This window comes from Podarcis tiliguerta (assembly GCF_965153285.1).
Source record: "Podarcis tiliguerta genome assembly, chromosome: 2".
Taxonomy (NCBI): Eukaryota; Metazoa; Chordata; class Lepidosauria; order Squamata; family Lacertidae; genus Podarcis; species Podarcis tiliguerta.
Window position 1 is genome coordinate 66444675 of NC_139535.1, and position 15848 is coordinate 66460522.

Sequence of the window (15848 nt, forward strand, 5' to 3'; positions counted from 1 at the left end):
TTACTTGTGACATACTGAGAAAGAATGAGGAATACTTCCTAGGATATTTTCCTCACAAATATTCTGAACCACCAGATGCTGGAGAGGTATTTCTAAGGTGGCCCTTTCTTCAGCTACTAGTGAATAGAAGGGAAGGCCTGTGAGTTCCATGGCACTGATAAGTAGCTCAGTACATCTAATATACAGGCCAGTTATGCTGAACCTGTGTGGTGTAGAGGATAGAGGACCAAGGAGCAAGGACGCCCAGCCTTAAATCTGCATTCCTTTCAAGAAGTGACCTTGGGCCAGTTACTCTTTTGATGCTTCCAGACTATCTACCCTTTGAGTTTTCTTTCCGAATTGTTAAACGGAGATGTTGCATTGAGCCCACACTTTCCACTACATTTTCCTTATTGCAAAAAAGTTTAATATTTTTTGGGAAGCAGGTTTGCTTAACTCTTCCATGGAAATGTGGAATTCAAGTGCTTAACTTTGGCTTGATCAGGCCCTAAATATGTGTTTGTTCATAATTTTCACATACTATGGCCAAATATTGATAAATCTTATGAAGCCTGAAGGATGTCTTATTTTGATTTCAAAGTTCTGTTTCTCTTAACTTTAGGCTTGAATTGATGAGTTGCAGACCCAGAAACACATTCTGTTGTTTTGTCAAGCATGTGGCAATAATATTAGTACAACAAAACTTACATCATCAGAAAAGACAATTGATTTCTTACCGAGCAAGATTTATTAATGAGCACAACTGACAATGGAAGCATAATGGAAACAACTAAACGCCACATGTACTTGAAATGTTTAAAAGAGACACCATGTATAAATGTATGTATTTTACTAAGTTTGTAAGGTTACAAAAAATACACACACAGAAACCACGTGTTTCATGCAGTGGAGTCTGGTTCATTAGAGCAAATGGGGCACTGCCCCATCAGCTAGATGCCACCTGCCTTCATACTTACAACCAGCCAAAGGGGATGACTCCAGCTGTCAACTTCTTCCTGCTTTGCCTCAGTACTGCCCCTTGTAGGGAGGAAGATGGGGGCAAAATTACAATAAGTTGCCCCCATCTGTCCTGTGCTCTGGTGGCCTTTCTGCCTCACCAGACTCAGTTGGTACCTGTGACTATTGATTTCTTGGAGGTTTATGACAGTGGGTTTCACCCAGTGTGTTGTGGCACCCTGGGGTACCTTGAATGATGGTCAGGGGTGCAGTAGGCAACACTGGCCTCTGTCCCTCTTTCCTTCCCTCCCTCCTCTAATGCCCTCTCATATCTCTGCTTCCCAAAGGCTTGCACAGTTGTTTCTTGCAGCAACCCTGCTGCCGCCACTGCTGCCTCCCAAGCTAAGATGCTGGCCTCACATTCACCTTTGGCCAGTCTTTGTTGGGCCACTAAGGCTGGGGGCATCCTCTGCCCAGGCCCCTGTGGGGTGGCGTGAGGTGGCAACTTTCTTTGGGGCTGCAGCAGCAACTGCCCGGAGTATTCCCAAGGAGAGGGGAGAGGAGAGGAGGCTGAGGGAACACTCCACAAGGGAGAGGGTTCGAAAAAGGGTGAGAGGCTGCCAGCTCTGCAAGCCAGGGGTGACATAACTGGGCTCCTGAGCCTCACAGGGGTGCCGCAGAAAGAAGGTAGTTCGTCAAGGGAGCCATGGACTCAAAAACCTCTGGTATCTGATACAGCAATATCAAAATGAGCATAAAACAACCCAAAGGAAACAAAAAACAAAATCGCAAAAATGTAAAATAGTAGTAGTAATAAAGTAAAGGTAAAGGGACCCCTGACCATTAGGTCCAGTCGTGGCCAACTCTGGGGTTGTGGCGCTCATCTCGCTTTATTGGCTGAGGGAGCCGGCGTACAGCTTCTGGGTCATGTGGCCAGCATGACTAAGCCGCTTCTGGCTAACCATAGCAGCACACAGAAACACCGTTTACCTTCCCACTGGAGCGGTACCTATTTATCTACTTGCACTTGACGTGCTTTCGAACTGCTAGGTTGGCAGGAGCAGGGACCGAGCAACGGGAGCTCACCCCATTGTGGAGATTCGAACCACCGACCTTCAGATTGGCAAGTCCTAGGCTCTGTGGTTTAACTCACAGCGCCACCCGCGTCCCAGTAATAGTAGCAGTGAACATAAATTAGCAAAACAGAAACAAAAAATTCTTAACTAAGGAGGGGCAAATCAGTCTGGGTGGAATTCAGCATTCTGCTCAGATGATGGTTCAAACAATGCCAGAATTTCTGCTTGGTGGATGGAATGATCTCTCCTCCCCTCTCCTCTTGTGTTGTTCTGAGTCCACCACATCATCCCAAGGAGATTTGGAAAAGGTGGAAGGGAGGGCAGGGAGAAGGAAGGGGGGAATCCTACTGCACTGAAAGGACTTGCTGTGCTGGCTTCTGCTAGCGCAAGAACTTGGAGCTGTCATTCTGATGGGGAAGTCCTATGGACTGCTCTCATGTTCTGCTCTCAATTTGTTTTTCATTTAGCTGTTGACTACGGTGGGGGGGGGGACCCCCATTCGGGCTTCAATTGTATTTACAGGCTTTAATGAAGAGGCAGGTGAGAATGAGTTTAGTTGCATGACCATACACATACACTGCAGGAAGATCTCTGAGTAATCTACCTGCCGATTCTGTTTTCTGTGTCTGTTTCAGCAAAAGTTTCCATCTCCATAAAACGGAGAGGAAGAACAAAACATGAGTTTGTCTGTGTACGTATGGAGGAAACCGTGCCTGCTCACCATTCCAATCAAATCATGAAGAGACAATTGCTTCCATGTTTATTCTGTGGTGGTCACAGCAGGAAAGCTCATTAAAGTTTAACTGAGAACCTGTTTTGTTCCTGTCTGGGCAAGCCACAGTAATATATCAATAAATCACAACATGGTTCTGGAAAAGATCTCAAGATCTTAAATGCGCTTTCTAATGACATCACAAATATCAAGTCCAAAATATTTAGAGCATTCTGCAATTGGGAGCTTTGCTCATAGTAGAAAGAGACAAAAGGTAAACATTAGGGCTGAGTCCATGTAGTCTTTTATCACTCATTAACCATCCTCCTCTCCCTTGTATGAATCAGTGGGGCTTTGACCAAGGAGCTATTTGTGGACCATGTCCCACCTCTTGCCTTCCATTCAACATCATAGTTGCATCGACCCCTGAAGCGTCCCCAAGGCTCTGTGTCCAGTGTAGCTGAACCAGTCGCGCTTCCCTAAATCCACCTCTGCAGGAGCTTCTATATCAGAGTGCTGCATGTTCCTAGCACTAGCGGCAGGAAGAGTGGTCTTGTTTTGGGCTCCTGGTAAACAACTCTTTAGCTTGCTTGTCTTCCCTGGCCTCTGTGTGGTTATATCCCCATGCCAAGCAATCTGTTGGATTTCCCTTACCTATCCTGGCTTTAATGCTTCCCAAAAGCTTACTGTTTCTCCTGGTAACTGTTTTGGTGCCTTCAGTTTTTAGCAAAACTTATCACCTCCTGCCAGTGTGATACCAGAAAACCAGGTAACATGACTGTCTTGGTGCCACACACATAGCTGATCAGATTTGGCAAGGTAAGGTAATCTCTGCAGGTGAACAATTTCCCACATTGATCCAACTTTCAAATACAGTGGTACCTCGGGTTACAGACACTTCAGGTTACAGACACTTCAGGTTATAGACTCCGCCAACCCAGAAATAGTACCTCGAGTTAAGAACTTTGCTTCAGGATGAGAACAGAAATCACATGGCGGTGGCGTGGTGGCAGTGGGAGGCCCCATTAGCTAAAGTGGTACCTTAGGTTAAGAACAGTTTCAGGTTAAGAATGGACCTCCAGAATGAATTAAGTTCTTAACCCAAGGTACCACTGTATGTCAAATGTTTTCCACGACAGAGAATTTGAACAGCTTTTTAGTTTTCGGAGGAAAAGGGTGTTATTTTCCAAAATGTACCGACAGCTAAAACAAACGTGTTACAGGTGTTATGTGATGTTGATGGCTGTGTACACACTGTACCTTTAAAGCACATTCTTCTCCTCAAAGAATTCTGGGCACTGTAGTTTACCCCTCACAGAGTTACAATTCCCAGCAGCCCTTAACAAACTACAGTGTCGAAAATTCTTTGAGGGGAAGAATGTGCTTTGAATGTGCTTTAAAGGTATAGTGCTTTAAAGGTACACTGCTTAAAAACTATGTTATTATGCAGCATATAAATTACTAAAATAGCAAATAAATGTGGAATGGGAAAAGGGATTGGAGAAAGGGATTGACTGTCCTTCCCCCCACTTCTTCCCCAATGAAATTAGCAGTCCTCCCCAGCTGCTTTGAAGTAAAGAAAAACATCTGGTTTTGCCCTCAGCGGAAGCAAAACTTTATTATAATGTAATACCATTGTACGCAGATACACAGAACTCTAGAGAGGGATGTGGAAAACAGCAATGCCCATTGGTTTAAATGTAAATATTAACAAATATATCTAATTATTTCTCAGTGCTATTATACCCATGGGAAGATCAGAAAGAAGTTGAATTTAGGGATGGTCAATCACTCTACTGAAAGAGCTTCAAGTGATCTTACGAAAGACTAAAAAAGGAATGTAGAAATAGGAAATATGACTTATTTAACGATGACAACATCTATTTCAGGAAGATGTTTGGGCCACTATGAGTGCAATGAGTGAAATTTAAAAAGGTTAAAGTGAATTTTTTTCCCCTGGACATGATGGATTTAATTTTATTATCTTCTGTAATTTAGCTTGTTTAATAGAAATCTTAAAATGCTCCACAATAAAGCTTACACACCAAGGAACCCTATTTTTATTAAATCCTAGTAAATGTCAAAATCAAGTTACCAGATTAATATCATTAATATCCAGGCAAATAGTAAAAATTGCCCAGTCCTCCTGCCCTAAACTATTTAGCTTTAATTTAAGTATTTGTTAAGTATTGTGGTGAAGGAAGATTTGTTTTCTTAAAAACTGTTGTTTCTTTCCAGTGAAAGTTGCAGTCACCCTCTAGCGTTGTTTGCTAGAATAGCTTCTAATAAAACTCCGGTACTTCTGAGAGTCCACAACTGTGGGAATCCACATTTGTAACTTTACTTTTCCTCCAGGCTTTTATATGGATTGAGACTGCATTAAAGAGAATTAACCACATAGCTCTCTGAGGTGTTTTTTGTTTTGTTTTGGGGGCAGGGTTAGTCTGTATGCCTGAGTTCCTTTTAATTCCTGGATGTTGTTGTTGCTTCTGTCCATGGAGCAGAATGACCATGGTTTCTATATCACAACAGATGGAGACAGGGTTCATTTCAGAGCAGGCCGGTCCACCTATGCCTGTGAATGTAGGGCTATGATTCAGAGGGGTTCCAGAATATGGGTGTATGGGAAATATGGCAGAAGACATATGATGATCATGAGGAAATAGTGGCATTTCAACAGGCTATCTCTCTGAGGTCTTAGGCTTATGAACCTGAAAATGCTTAGCTAATACAGTGGTACCTCGGGTTAAGTACTTAATTCATTCCGGAGGTCCGTTCTTAACTTGAAACTGTTCTTAACTTGAAGCACCACTTTAGCTAATGGGGCCTCCTGCTGCCGTCGCGCCGCCGGAACACGATTTCTGTTCTCATCCTGAAGCTAAGTTCTTAACCCGAGGTACTATTTCTGGGTTAGTGGAGTCTGTAACCTGAAGCGTATGTAACCTGAAGCGTATGTAACCCGAGACACCACTGTAACAGAATCCTTCTAGCCTGCATCTTACATGAGGAGTTAATTGTGTAGAAATGTATGACGTCATGAGAAAGGGCTGTGGTCTTACGCTAAGACCACAGCGTGGGAAAATACAGATGTAAGGGTGGTGGGCTTCCCTTAAAGGCCATCAAGATAAGGCCCTAGATAGCTGCCCAGGCATCACTGATGCACGAGGTTAGCACAGGAGTAATGAGCCATCACCTTTGGCCGCCGGCCAGTCCTTTGAAGTCGCCAACCAACTTTGCAGTCAACAACCAGGAGAGTGGAAATATTTTGGTGACTTCCTCTTGAGACATCAGAAGTATATAAACTCAGCAATGCACCCTGCTTAGTTGGAGATCCCAATGCCAGCCATAGACTGAAGGAGTGGGAGGGTGTGCTGCTGCTCTGGAGGAACTTTGGATGGCTTTTTTTTTTTTATGTTTTGCTCTTGCGGTCTTGTTTGGCAAATAAAGTACAGTGGTACCTCGGGTAACATACGCTTCAGGTTACATACGCTTCAGGTTACAGACTCCGCTAATCCAGAAATAGTACCTCGGGTTAAGAACTTTGCTTCAGGATGAGAACAGAAATCATGCTCCGGCAGCACGGCAGCAGCAGGAGGCCCCATTAGCTAAAGTGGTGCTTCAGGTTAAGAACAGTTTCAGGTTAAGAATGGACCTCCTGAATGAATTAAGTACGTAACCAGAGGTACCACTGTATTAAGTTGGTGTCTCTTTTATTGCCTACCTGAATAATAATAATTATTATAATAATAATAAGCCCCTTGACAAGACAACAGGCCTCTCTTGTCCACTAAGAGCCTGTGGAGACAAAATGCTCACCTGTATTGGAGCAGAAGCCACTGAAGGAGCCAAAGAGCTACCAGCAGAAAACTTGTGACCTTGGACATTTCAAAGGACTGGATAGCACCTCTAATATAAGGCGTGGGGGGGGGGGAATGCAGTTGGAGAGATGGCATATTTAGCAGCACCCTGTTTGCTGAGTGGAGAGGAAAATCTACCGAAGATGAGCATAGCAAAGAACATCTTCTGTAGAGGAACATTGTGAGGGTCTTATACCACTCAGACGGATATTTGGCACCCACATTTATTACCATATCCTAACATCCTCCTGCTTCTGCATATCAGCTTCTGAGTTCCATTGGAGGATCAAGAAGTTCTGCTGTGCATTTGGAGCTCAGTAAGGGAGCTCTGGTCATAGAGCATCAGAAAGGACTGAGTTGCATCTGGTTCTCTTTACTGATTAAAATCTGCAAAGATAAAAACCATACAAATAGGTGTCAGGGTTCCAGATAGCTAAATGAATAGAAGTTCAAAGCAGAGAACACAGAGACTTCTATACCACCTCTTCTCCAATGGGGTCACTGTAATGTCTGTGTAGGGCTACACTGGCATCTAGGCAGGTCAGGAGAGCCTTTTGACTCAGTGGATGGTGCTTTTCACACCTGCTATACTGAATGTCTTTTGAGCATTGTTGATGTGCTACTGGAAAATGTATGAAGAGGATAGTTGGTACTGACACAAGAGCAGCATAGTGGCCACCATTTTACAAGGACTATATGTGCTGTGGTCTAAACCACTAAGCCTCTTGGGCTTGCTGATCGGAAGGTCAGCAGTTCGATCCCCATGACGGGGTGAGCTCCCATTGCTCTGTCCCAGCTTCTGCCAACATAGCAGTTTGAAAGCATACCAGTGCAAGTAGATAAATAGGTACTGCTGCAGTGAGAAGGTAAACGGCAGTTCTGTGCGTTCTGGTTTCTGTCACAGTGTTCCGTTGTGCCAGAAGCAGTTTAGTCATGTTGGTCACATGACCAGGAAAGCGCTCCTTTGGAGACCGACTTTTCCCCTTTCTCCCCCCAAAAAGCCCAGCAAGAACCCCTGAACTACTTTGACCTGAACCCCTAAAAAAGGGACTTTCCTCCCTAAAAAAACCTCAACAGCTTTGACCTGAATCCCCAAAAGGCGTGGATCACTGCCAGTTTTTTATTCTCTCTTAGGAGTTGGCTGTCCCTGGACTATAGGATCAGACTACATTTTCCTTGTATTTTACACGGTGTTTGTGATTAAATTTTCCCTACACAGGAATTTCCATGGTGGAATAGCAGCACATTTAATATTCTCCATTGAACTTATTCTCGCATAGACCAGGTGAAGGAATAATTCTGAAAGAATAATTAAATGTGCTGCTATACATAAATCACACAGTAGACATTTACAGGTCATAAAAGGGGGGATCAGCCTGTATGTAAATTTTCATCCAGGCTGACAGCTCATTAGAGAATGTTGCTTTTACAGCTCAGCACAGATGAAACTGATTGCCCCTTTAATTTGAATACAGGGAAATGAAAGGGTTTGTGGAAGGAAGGAGGATATAGGTCAAGTGCATCACCAAGATGCCAAGCCGTCTGCCCCAGCAACTGCATAATATTTGCTACTCTTTGAAAGAGCACAACACACTTTTTAACTACTTTCGTGGAAAATTATTATAGTCCCAACAGAGGAATCTTTCAATTAAATCCCAATAACTCTCTTTGCTACAAATTAGAAACGCTGTAAAATGTTAATAAGAAATCTTATTCCACTTACACGGCTACATCCAATATTTTACAGCAATGCCAGATTTATATGACCCGTAGTGTAATTACACTAAGTGAGTGGTGCTTTGAATGCCCTATAGATAAGGCTTTACCCTTGGTCAATGGAGAAAGCAACTTGAACATACTGAGCTCTCGGCTCAAAAGAACTCTGTATTCTGTAATTCAAGCCATCCAGCGGGTGTGAATAGGGCACATTAGCTTCTATGTCCAATGGTACCCAAGGAAGTGTTGCATTCAACCATCTTTAAATTCCAACTGTTCAGCAAGCTGAAGGCAAACATATAGGAGTGGGAGAGGCACATCCACTGTTTCATCTTTTACAACTATAGAACTATGTACCACCCTTCACTTGCAGGGTGGTTTACAGTATAAAACAGAAATTATGTAACACAATAACAAAAACCTCACCCAGTCCCACAAAAATATGTTTCTTATTGCACTCCAAAATGGAGGAGAGAACATAAACTCCCCAAGGAAGATGTAAGAGCTATTGTCAGGAATGAGCCAGCTCCAAGCGAAGGTTTGCAGCCAACTGCAGAAAGCAGCCAGGAACAGAGAGGCTTTGATGTTAGTCAGGCAGGGGAGAGCCAGCAGCTGCAGACTTTGGTTCTTCCTGACCTTGAGGGGAAGGCTAATAAGGCAGTAGCTGAGAGCAGGTTAGAACACAGCCAAAGCTTGCCGGAAGCACAAACAGGCGCGAACAAACTCAGAGACAGCCTCTCAGAACAGGAGGAGGTTGGAGCTGATCCACTAAGTCTGAAGAGTCAGTGAATGGGAGGGCTGCTAGATAGAAAGCAAAACAAGAGACATAAGGCTTGTAAGCTCAATATCTTCTGTCAATGCCGGAAGAAGTCTCCAGAAGGGTCATCTTGAGTAATGATTTTATTTTCACTGGGGAGTGTATGTCAAACCTCTGGAGCTCTCCTCCATTCCAAATGCAAGGAGGGTAGAACTATACCAGGGGTGGGGAAACATCTCACCCACAGGCTTAATTAGGCCCATCAGACTCCCCATTTGGCCCACAAGTCCATTTGGCCAAGACATGCCCAAAGCAGGTATGTTGTAGCTAAAGTTGTGACTGGGGCAGGCATCAATCAACTGATTGGTGGTACCCGCTAGGCCCTGTGTTTAGTACCCCAGTGGCTATTGCACAGATCCCTGCATGATGCCATGAAGCTGCAACAGTCAGCTGATTGTCAAGACTTCAAAGTGCTGCTGGACAAAAATGGGTCATGTGATTGGAAGGTGGCCAGTCATGCTCACTTGAAACCTTGAAAACTATTTGAAAACAGCAACATAGTATCAAGAAAAAAGTATTAATTTGGCACCAGGAAGTTATCAGGGTTTGCTGGCCATATCAACAAAAAAATGCCTTTTTGACAGCCATCACCCATCTGACAGCAGACAACACTATCAATGGCAAAAATTATTATTAAAAGATGCCTTGTTGTGCAATCTCAACCATATCTGCTCAGAAGAAAGTCCTGTTGAATTCAACCCCAGGTAAGTGTGGCTAGGATTGCAACCATGAACTCTTAAGTATTATTTAGCCATTACTTAGCAACAGGTGAATTGCGGCTGGTTTCTCCATTGCTTTGCAAACAGTGAGAATGATATAAAGAGTGTCTGCTGTAGGAAAACACATCTGCTCCAAACACTGCAGAAAGGAACTCACCCCGTACCACAAAGCTCTGATGGGATGCACCATATGTCCTAGTTATCCACTCAAATTGCAACAAGAAAGATAATAATGCCAGCATGAAATATTTTCATGTCCCTTTAATGCTAATTAACACATCTGTCTTTAAACTGTGCCCAGGGATTGCCTCACATTCTCTGCTTTCAGATGCAGCTTTCAGTAATTAAAATGGTAATCAGAATGAAAGCCTTTATTGTTTCCAGTGACTTTGCCCTACTAGTTCTATGCTGTTCGGAGGCTTTGATCTGCTCATATGTTCTGCCCCTGGACACTGACCTCAGACTTAATGTGATGAAGTTCCTGTGAAAACCTTGATGTGTTCTTTGTGGGAACTTAAAAAGCAGTTATTTTCATGGCATAACAGGGGGAAATCTAGATCCTAATTCTGGGCACATATCTGCATCTTCAAACCACATATGCACTTATCTACAAACCTAAGAAATTACACTGAATAATTCTATGAATTTCCTCTTGCTGCACATCCATTGTAACCTCCTGCTTAGATACATGGGAGAGCTGAGATGTTTTCAGCTTAAGTCCAAATCTAAAAAAATCTACCTAGGTCAATAACTTTTCAGCTAACATTCAAAGATTGATTTCTTCCTTGGGTTTCAAATCTTTTTCTTGGGATCATTTATTTGTCCTTTATGCTTGATGTGGAATGAAAATGATGATGTTTAAATGTGTGATATGCCACTGGGGTGTCATTGACTGTCTAGATCAGCGGTTCTCAACCTGTGGGTCGCCAGATGTTGTTGGACTACAACTCCCATCATCCCTGAGCTCTGGCCTTGCTAGCTAAGAGTGATGGGAGCTGTAGTTCAACAACATCTGGGGACCCACAGGTTGAGAAAGGCTGGTCTAGATGCTGAGTAGCAGTGAGAGGCACCAGCTGAGCAGCCCCCAAGGGAGGAAGGCTTAGAGCCAGGAGACTGGTGGTGGGATGATGATGAGTGGGTTCCACATCTTGCCTTTTTGGCTGAAGCTTCCCCATCCCTGATATAAATGGCACATAGCTAGCAGCACCATCCATAATTTCTATCTTAACCTGTTTTATTTTTTAAACCAAAACCAGAAAATGATCAAACCTACGTGATTATTGGAGTATATTTATTTCCTTCCCCATAGTATTTAATCTGAGTTCTCTAATTCAGAGATTTATTGGGAATGGCCACATTTGGGTGGGTATCATACCCACATCATTCCTGTCTTATTGAGACACCCCCCCACCTGTTTCTAAAAAAGGCAGTTCTAGTTAATTGGGTTATATGTTTTTTTAAATAAAACATTAACAAATGTAAGATAATGGTTTGTAAGTTGCTTTAGAGGGGGTTGTTGCCTTGAAAAGCAGCATAAAAATATTGATGTAGGTAAATAAAGTAAGACAACAGATCCATGTATCCCTCTTTTGATCTCTCAAGGGGTATGAAGTCTTAAGCTTGTATTTGTGTTCTGGAAACCTGTCTCCAAAGCTACAGGGGTTGTTCCACATTCATTTCCCAGTTGTGTCTTCAAGCTGCATACATTTACCTTTGAGGCATGGGGATGGGGTTACAGAATCCACAGGAGTCTTCTCTTTTCTAAACAGCCCTGTTTGAAGTAGACTACTGGTCCAGTGCTTCCAAGAGGGAAAATGTTGCAAACTTAACAACTTGCGCTCAGGGTAAAGAAGAAAATATAAAGTGACAGAAAAACTGCTTTGACTTTGATCACTGCCTGTTACGCAAAGTCAACACACACATCCCAAAGCAAGGGTGTGAGGGGAAACAATAATGTCAGCTGACTTTCTTTGTCATCTATCATGATCAAAAGATGCTCACTTGGCTCACTTTGGTGGCACACTGTTTTTTATTTCTTATTTTAGCTTTTTTCCAGATGACTGGGAAAAAGGAAATAATATTCAGTTATTTGACTTTTCTAAATTGTGTTTGCTACTGAGTGTGCTCTTTCAACCAAAGTACAATTTATTCCCCACCACCAATGGCAATACTTTCCCCCCATTTTTTTTAAAAAACATTGCATGCATGGGGGGGGGGGGAGAAGTTACTGAATTTGAAAATTTAAGTTACATTTTCTCTGTGATTACATTCTCTGTTTTTAGGTACCAGACAAAAACCTTTCTTTTGACCCTGGCTTTTGGCCTGTCATTTAGAGGGCATTGGGCATACTGGTGGCCTATTTTAGTGGGGTGGGTTGTGTTAGACCTGCAGTTTGTAAACATGTTGTATATATGATATGGAGACTGCAACCTCCCAATGACATCTACCCTTCGGAATTCCCCTTCCCTCAAGAATACTAAACACCTACTGAATACCTTGTTCATTCAACAGGCCATTTAAGTTGAAAACTCTCCCAGTCTGCATCTGCATTGGAATTGTTCTTAATATTTTTTTTACTGTGCTATCACTTGCTGCCTTGGGCTCCTTTAGATGGAAGGATGGGATGTTTACATTGCATAATAAATTCAATGTAAGTACTTTTTGCCAAGCAGGGTGATCCAGTAGTCCTACTCTGTTAGGCAGCCATGACTCCAGAGCTGACACTGGTGTAACATAGCCACCATCCGTAATCTTGTAACAAAATATAGCAACAGTGACAGGCAGTCCTCCAAGCATCCCTGGTAACTTTGTCACCATTCAGCAATCAACATGTTACTTCATAACCATCCAAAACAGCAGTGCATAGAAGTCACCAACAAATGCATGGCAATGGCCAAGCTGGCTCCATGATGTCACCAGATGCAAGGTATAGTGCATCACCTAAACTTGTAGCCCAAGAAAGAGACCCTTTTGCATGTGCTTCATAAAGCTGTGGATAGACAGAGAACCCATAGGCTGTAGCGCACCATTTCCATAATGCAGCACACAACACATTAATTTTGCTACCTATGAGTGGCTATAAGGGACGTGGGTGGCGCTGTGGGTTAAACCACAGAGCCTAGGACTTGCCGATCAGAAGCTCAGCGGTTCAAATCCCCATGACAGGGTGAGCTCCCGTTGCTTGGTCCCTGCTCCTGCCAACCTAGCAGTTGGAAAGCACATCAAAATGCAAGTAGATAAATTGGTACCGCTCCGGTGGGAAGGTAAACAGCGTTTCTGTGTGCTGCTCTGGTTCACCAGAAGCGGCTTAGTCATGCTGGCCACATGACCTGTAAGCTGTACGCCAGCTCCCTTGGCCAATAAAGCGAGATGAGCGCTAGAACCCCAGAGTCGGTCACGACTGGACCTAATGGTCAGGGGTCCCTTTACCTTTTATGAGTGGCTAAATAGCTTTTTGCAAGGAAGAGGGAGGTGTGGGGCACGCGACTGCCCACAACATTCCACTCATTGGACAATATCACACTCAGTTATCAACTCAACAGACTATTTTATAGCACCATCTGTTTATTACAACAGAAGAAAGCTATAAATAGTATATAGCTAAATTGATAGGACCTTTACTGCCATCTTCTGGCAGATGTATATAAAAAATAAAGCAAGCATACTCAGTGGATATGATAAACTCCCGCCCAGAAACTTATATCCCCACTGTGGAAGGACATGTGGATCCAGAAGTGGCCTCCACAGTCACTTATGGACTCACTGTTAAGACCGTGTTCATGGAAGATAATCTTACTTGGCTACAAGTGATCGCCAAAGAAGAAGAAGACAACTTAATTCCCATACAAGCATTGAGTGCTGTCACCACAACAGAAACAAGATTGCTGTAGTAGGTTAGTCATTATAGGGATATTCCTGGCTCCATCATAAGAATGTATTGTCACCGCTATGAGGTAACAGAATCTATCAGTGAATAGCAGAAATTAATAAATGGTAGGATTTTGATTATTTGTTGTAAGAAGGGAAAATACAGCAGAGGAATTCCTGGACTAACCTATGCAAAAAGACCTGGATGAGCTATGACCATTAAGAAACAATAGAGGGCCATTAAGAGCCATTGGCAATGCAAGAAAACTCTCCTTCCTTCCTTCCCTGCCCTGAGGTGTGAACAGAGACAGGATATTTGGAAGGTTGGTAGGGTAAAGGGGTATGATGTCACTGGAAAGGTTTGGTGCCTTTGGCTTGCAACAGCTGAAAAAAAAGGACAGAATGATCTTGGATGGCTGTTGAAGGCTGGCTGGGAGAGATGCCCTGGAAAGTCAGGTGCTGCACTGCTGTGAAGAACAAGCCCCTCTTGAGATGAGCATGCTGTAAGATCTGGACTCTCTCTATGTAGACTAAAGGTGTGTTGTTGTTGTTTAGTCGTTTAGTCGTGTCCGACTCTTCATGACCCCATGGACCAGAGCACGCCACTGCCTCCCACAGTTTGGTCAAACTCATGTTGGTAACTTCGAGAACACTGTCCAATCATCTCGTCCTCAGTCGTCCCCTTCTCCTTGTGCCCTCCATCTTCCCCAACACCAGGGTCTTTTCCAGGGAGTCTTCTCTTCTCATGAGGTGGCCAAAGTATTTGACCAAAGTATTTGACCAAATGTGATCCACCTGGAGCAGGAACCGGCAAGCCACTCCAGTATCCCTGCCAAGAAAACTCCATGGACAAACACAAAGACTAAAGGTGTAAATATGTGTAATTAAACCATATTTCTAAAGGCACAACAGTCTCCACTGTGTCCGAATTATCACAGGAACACAGACCCTCGGTGAGCACCTGGAACTTCCTGGAATCTTGTCACAGCTTGTTAGAGATTGGTGGTGGCTTCCAACTTTTGTAACCGTAAGAAGCACTTGCAGTAGCCTTACACAGAGTCCGAGCATTGGGCATATTTTCTCCCTTTTCTGTCTTATTTCTGGGCCAGCAGAAGTCTGCTTTCTATGAGTTCCTTTATGTGAACGTCCCTAAGGTGTCTTATACATGGCATGTGCCTAAGTGGATTGCCCCCTAGGCCACATAAAGAACCAGAATGTAGACATCTCTGAATCTGCATTAAACAAAAGATGCTTTGAAAGAAAGAGTTTGAGGCTAAAGGTTATTATCTTTATAATATTTTTTTAGAATAATTTTTATCCCGTGTTCCCAGAGTGGCCATCCAGATTACTAAAAACAAAAATGATAGTCCCTGACCCCAGGAGATAGTAAGCAATTGCATGTACAAGTTTTTAGTTACAAAAATAAGGAACAGAGAATAAAAAAGAAGAGCTTACCAGAGACATCTCACCAGAGTAGTGGCAATGCCCCTAGACTAGTGTGATGGTTGAAGCAGAATGTCATCTGCAATGGGCAGGCTGTTGTTTCAAGTCTAGGGGAATGTCAGTCACCCAACAGAGCTAAAAACAGCCCTGCAGGGATGAACTCCTACCTCAACACAAACACATAATTAACAGCACGTTCAAAACACAGGAATGAACACACACACACACACACACACACACACACACGGCCACAAAGTTCCCTGAGGAACCTGGCTCAGGCATTCATTCTCTCCCTCCCTCCCCTCTCACACACAGAGTTTTACTGCCAGTGATGCATGAGGGGCCAAGCAGCCAGTTCCCAATCCTTTTGCCTTGAAAGAAAGAAAGAGAAAAAGAACAAAGAATGGAAGCAAAAACTGGCCTTTGTAGTTCAAAGCATCCTGCAATTGCATGAGCAAGAGGCCAGAAAACACCACACTGTATCTTCGTCCCCATTCTGCAAAAAGGGGAGGGGGAAACTGCAGAAAGGGAAAAAAGAAGAGGGGAATAGAAGGAGTTGTCTCAGTGGTCCAGACTCCCGAACAACTGACAACCCAGTAAGCAAGAGGCTGGCCCCCTGGCAAGAGGAAGGAAAAGGTCCCACATGAAAAGTGACTGAGAAACTTTTTTTAAAAAACTACAACAACCCATCACTCCAACAATAAA

General features: G+C 43.4%; 1 pseudogene across 1 annotated transcript in view; it reads right to left on the bottom strand.

Annotated features, from left to right (window-relative positions):
* Positions 1-15848, bottom strand: part of LOC310672870 (phosphatidylcholine:ceramide cholinephosphotransferase 2-like) — an 18447-nt pseudogene continuing 2599 nt past the window's right edge. The window contains exons 2-4 of the transcript XR_014515475.1: positions 6541-6968; positions 957-1017; positions 1-92 (exon numbers count right to left, since the gene is read on the bottom strand). The product of XR_014515475.1 is annotated as a phosphatidylcholine:ceramide cholinephosphotransferase 2-like (transcript). The remainder of the gene's footprint in view (positions 93-956; positions 1018-6540; positions 6969-15848) is intronic.